The following is a 6,000-nucleotide window of genomic DNA, read 5'->3' on the forward strand; positions in this document are numbered from 1 at the left end:
TCCTCCGTAAGCCATGCGTGTTGTAAAAGTCAACTAAAATGCCGGGAACAATGGGCTAGTAACCACTTTTCCTGTAAAAATTACTAAAAAGAATAAGAAGAAAATTGTCAAAGTGGGAAGTCTGAATGTGCGTGGATGTTGTGCAAATGATAAGAAAGAGATGATTGTGGATGTTATGAATGAGAAGAAACTGGATGTCCTGGCTTTAAGTGAAACAAAGCTGAAGGGGGTGGAAGAGTTTCATTGGAGAGGAATAAATGGGATTAGGTCAGGGGTTTCAAATAGAGTTAGAGCTAAAGAAGGAGTAGCAATAATGTTGAAAGATAAGTTATGGCAGGAAAAGAGGGAATACAAATGTGTTAATTCAAGGATTATGTGGAGTAAAATAAAGGTTGGATGTGAAAAGTGGGTTATAGTAATCTTATATGCACCTGGAGAAGAGAGAAGTGTAGAGGAGAGAGAGAGATTTTGGGAAATGTTGAGTGAATGCGTGGGGAGTTTTGAACCAAGTGTGAGAGTAATGGTGGTTGGGGATTTCAATGCTAAAGTGGGCAAAAAAGTTGTAGAGGGAGTAGTAGGTAATTTTGGGGTGCCAGGGGTAAATGAAAATGGGGAGCCTATAATTGAGCTATGTGTAGAAAGAGGTTTGGTAATAAGTAATACATATTTTATGAAAAAGAGGATAAATAAATATACAAGGTATGATATAGCACGTAATGAAAGTAGTTTGTTAGATTATGTATTGGTGGATAAAAGGTTGATGGGTAGGCTCCAGGATGTACATGTTTATAGAGGGGTAACTGATATATCGGATCATTATTTAGTTGTAGCTACAGTTAGAGTAAGAGGTAGATGGGAAAAGAGGAAAATGGCAACAACAAGCAAGAGGGAGGTGAAAGTGTATAAACTAAGGGAGGAGGAGGTTCGAGTGAGATATAAGCAACTATTGGCAGAAAGGTGGACTGGTGCAAGTATGAGTAGTAGGGGGGGGGTTGAAGAGGGTTGGAATATTTTTAAAAATGCAGTATAGAGTGTGGGGCAGAAGTTTGTGGTTATAGGAGAGTTGGAAGGAGGAATGAGGAGTGATTGGTGGAATGATGAAGTAAAGGGTGTGATAAAAGAGAAAAAGTTAGCTTATGAGAGGTTTTTACAAAGCAGAAGTGTTATAAGAAGAGTAGAGTATATGGAGAGTAAAAGAAAGGTGAAGAGAGTGGTGAGAGAGTGCAAAAGGAGAGCAGATGATAGAGTGGGAGAGGCACTGTCAAGGAATTTTAATGAAAATAAGAAAAAATTTTGGAGTGAGTTAAACAAGTTAAGAAAGCCTAGAGAACGAATGGATTTGTCAGTTAAAAACAGACTAGGGGAGTTAGTAGATGGGGAGATGGAGGTTTTGGGAAGATGGCGAGAATATTTTGAGGAACTTTTAAATGTCGATGAAGAAAGGGAACCGGTAATTTCATGCACTGGCCAGGGAAGTATACCATCTATTAGGAGTGAAGAAGAACAGGACGTGAGTGTGGGGGAGGTGCGTGAAGCATTACGTAGAATGAAAGGGGGTAAAGCAGCTGGAACTGATGGGATCATGACAGAAATGTTAAAAGCAGGGGGGGATATAGTGTTGGAGTGGTTGGTATTTTTGTTTAATAAATGTATGAAAGAGGGGAAGGTACCTATGGATTGGCAGAGAGCATGTATAGTCCCTTTATATAAAGGGAAAGGGGACAAAAGAGATAGTAAAAATTATAGAGGAATAAGTTTACTGAGTATACCAGGAAAAGTGTATGGTAGGGTTATAATTGAAAGAATTAGAGGTAAGACAGAATGTAGGATTACGGATCAAGGAGGTCTCAGAGTGGGTAGGGGATGTGTAGATCAAGTGTTTACATTGAGGCATATATGTGAGCAGTATCTAGATAAAGGTAGGGAAGTTTTTATTGCATTTATGGATTTAAAAAAGGCATATGATCGAGTGGATAGGGGAGCAATGTGGCAGATGTTGCAAGTATATGGAATAGGTGGTAAGTTACTAAATGCTGTAAAGAGTTTTTATGAGGATAGTGAGGCTCAGGTTAGGGTGTGTAGAAGAGAGGGAGACTACTTCCCGGTAAAAGTAGGTCTTAGACAGGGATGTGTAATGTCACCATGGTTGTTTAATATATTTATAGATGGGATTGTAAAAGAAGTAAATACTAGGGTGTTCGGGAGAGGGGTGGGATTAAATTATGGGGAATCAAATACAAAATGGGAAATGACACTGTTGCTTTTTGCTGATGATACTGTGCTTATGGGAGATTCTAAAGAAAAATTGCAAAGGTTAGTGGATGAGTTTGGGAGTGTGTGTAAAGGAAGAAAGTTGAACGTGAACATAGAAAAGAGTAAGGTGATGAGGGTATCAAATGATTTAGATAAAGAAAAATTGGATATCAAATTGGGAAGGAGGAGTATGGAAGAAGTGAATGTTTTCAGATACTTTGGAGTTGACGTGTCGGCGGATGGATTTATGAAGGATGAGGTTAATCATAGAATTAATGAGGGAAAAAAGGTGACTGGTGCATTGAGGTATATGGGTAGTTTCAAATATAGGTTGGATAAATACATGAGTGAGAGGGGTTGGATTTGAGTTGGAGTTGCATATGAGAGTGGATAGAGTTATCAGAGCTTATTTCTTGGGTGGCATTGAAAATAGGGTTGGGCAAATGTTTTGTTAGTGGGATGGATTGTAAAGGACCTGCCAAGTATGGGCCAACAGGCCTGCTGCAGTGTTCCTCCTTTCTTATGTTCTTACGTTCTTATGAGACAAAAAAACGTTATCTACGGAGGCAAAGAAGGGAATGTATGAAAGTATAGTAGTACCAACACTCTTATATGGGTGTGAAGCTTGGGTTGTGAATGCAGCAGCGAGGAGGCGGTTGGAGGCAGTGATGTCCTGTCTAAGGGCAATGTGTGGTGTAAATATTATGCAGAAAATTCGGAGTGTGGAATTTAGGAGAAGGTGTGGAGTAAATAAAAGTATTAATCAGAGGGCTGAAGAGGGGTTGTTGAGGTGGTTCGGTCATTTAGAGAGAATGGATCAAAGTAGAATGACATGGAGAGCGTATAAATCTATAGGGGAAGGAAGGAGGGGTAGGGGTCGTCCTCGAGAAGGTTGGAGGGAGGGGGTAAAGGAGGTTTTGTGGGCGAGGGGCTTGGACTTCCAGCAAGCGTGCGTGAACGTGTTAGATAGGAGTGAATGGAGACAAATGGTATTTGGGACCTGACGATATGTTGGAGTGTGAGCAGGGTAATATTTAGTGAAGGGATTCAGGGAAACTGGTTATTTTTATATAGCCGGACTTGAGTCCTGGAAATGGGAAGTACAATGCCTGCACTTTAAAGGAGGGGGTTGGGATATTGGTAGTTTGGAGGGATATGTTGTGTATCTTTATACATATATGCTTCTAAACTGTTGTGTTCTGAGCACCTCTGCAAAAACAGTGATTATGTGTGAGTGAAGTGAAAGTGTTGAATGATGATGAAAGTATTTTCTTTTTGGGGATTTTCTTTCTTTTTTTAGGTCACCCTGCCTCGGTGGGAGACGACCGACTTGTTTATATATATATATATATATATATATATATATATATATATATATATATATATATATATATATATATATATATATATATACATATACCTGGAGTTTACCTAGAGAGGGTTTCGGGGGTCAACGTTCCCGCGGCTCGGTCAAAGACCAGGCCTCGTGGTGGATCAGGGTCTAATCAACCAGGCTGTTACTGCTGGCCGCACGCAAACTGACATACGAAGCACAGCCTGGTTGGTCAGGTGCTGACTTTAGGTGCCTGTCCAGTGCCTTCTTGAAAACAGCCATGGGTCTATTGGCAATCCTCCTTATGTATGCTGCGAGTCAGTTGAACAGTCTTGGGCCCCTGACACTTATTGTGTTGTCTCTCAGTGTACTCATGGCGCCCCTGCTTTTCATTATGGGAATGTTGCATCTCCTGCTGAGTCTTTTGCTTTCATAGGGAGTGATTTTCGTGTGCAAGTTTGGTACTAGTCCCTCTAGGATTATCACGTATCTTTCTCACCTGCATTCCAGGGAATACAAATGAAGGGACTTCAACCGTTCCCAGTAATTTAGGTGCTTTATCGTACGCATGTGTACCGTGAAAGTTCTTTGTACACTCTCTAGGTCAGCAATTTCGCCAACCTTGAAGGGGGCAGTTAGTGTACAGCAGTATTCAGCCTTGAGAGAACATGCGACTTGAAGAGAATCATCCTGAGCTTGGCATCTCTAGTTCTGAAGGTTCTCATTATCCATCCTATCATTTTCCTAGCAGATGCAATAGATACATTGTTGTAGTCTTTGAAGGTGAGATCCTCTGACATTATCACTCCCAGGTCCTTCACATTACTTTTTCGCTCTATTGTATGGTTAAAATTTGTTGTATACCCTAATAGTTTTAATTTCAAATTTTCCATATCTAAGTAGTTGAAATTTCTCTTAATTGAACTTCATACTGTTTTGAGTGACCCATTTGAAGATTTGGTTGATGTTCGCTTGGAGTCTTGTGGTGTCTTCGATGGAGGTCACTGTCATGGTAATTGGGGGTTGTCCGCAAAGGACAAAATATGAGGATGAGGAATAGGATGGGAGCAAGTACTGTGCCTTGTGGAACAAAGCTTATCACCGTAGCTGCCTCAGACTTTACTTTGTTTACTATTAACAAACTGCACTGGCCGGGAATCGAACCCTCGATACTTTAACACGCACCCTCGTATCCCGTCAAAATTCCCGGCTAGTGCACTTGTGCACTTGTGCACTTGTTCGTGAATGCATTAATATGTAAAACTGCTTGTGTAACTGGTACTCCAAACGACAGGAGAATGAAATTAGTCCTTAGCTTGCCACAGCCACGTATGTGTCCGCATCAGGAGTGACATGTCCAGTGCTACTACGCACCTCATGTATGTGACATTGATAGTTAAGTGGTTTAGGGCGTCTTGGAATGTTAATCCAAAATCGTAAGTTTTACCTACTCGGCATGACATCATATATATATATATATATATATATATATATATATATATATATATATATATATATATATATATATATATATATATATATATATATATATATATATATATATATATATATATATTATGGAAGTTATATTAGTCGTCAGGTTGTATACGTAGAGGGGGATCGTGTACGCAGTGGGGTTGGTGTAAAACATGTGAGCAAGGGTGTGTATGTGATCTCCCTGAATGGGTTTTTCCCCGAGGTGTCGTATTTACTTATATTAGCAAATGGCTATATGGGACACGCTAGTGACGGGTCTGAGGTAAAGTGGAAAGGGAAGGGGTGGAAATGGGTGCTATCGTTGGGGAGGTGGGCGAGGATTGGATAGCTCCCTATTTAGTGATCCCTGATACTTACATCATTGGTTAGATTGTGGGGTACATAGCATGATATGAGAGGCGATGGCACCTGTGAGAGATAACAGAGTGGTAAACCCGCACTGTAACGTCACTGGATAATGAGAATACTGAGAGCGGCTTTGGGGAAGACTGAGGACGCGCCTGAGATAGACCCTTGATTCCCCTTCCCCCTACCCCACTACCCGCTCCTTATATACTTGTTAGATTCATGCTTTATTGCATACATGAAAGTCATTAAGAATTCATCTCACATGGATACTAATTGTACACAAATAACCCGCATATAAAAGAGAGAAGCTTACGACGACGTTTCGGTCAGACTTGGACCATTTGCAAAGTCACACGTGTGACTTTGTAAATGGTCCAAGTCGGACCGAAACGTCGTCGTAAGCTTCTCTCTTTTATGTGCGGGTTATTTGTGTATCGTTCCAGTCACGGTATTGTGCCTTTTTTGTTATACTAATTGTAAACCAACAAATGGAATCAGTTAAACTCGCGGACATGTACAGTCAGTAAGATGTCTATGCTATGTTACATAAATAATTCGCTTTCCCTTTG

At 40.5% G+C, this 6,000-nt stretch overlaps 1 protein-coding gene across 2 annotated transcripts in view; it reads right to left on the reverse strand.

Moving 5' to 3' along the window:
- Nucleotides 1-6,000, reverse strand: part of LOC138853027 (estradiol 17-beta-dehydrogenase 2-like) — a 119,751-nt gene that overhangs the window by 78,882 nt on the left and 34,869 nt on the right. The gene's annotated exons all lie outside the window — the stretch shown is intronic.

The sequence above is a fragment of the Cherax quadricarinatus genome, chromosome 2, assembly GCF_038502225.1.
Source record: "Cherax quadricarinatus isolate ZL_2023a chromosome 2, ASM3850222v1, whole genome shotgun sequence".
Taxonomy (NCBI): Eukaryota; Metazoa; Arthropoda; class Malacostraca; order Decapoda; family Parastacidae; genus Cherax; species Cherax quadricarinatus.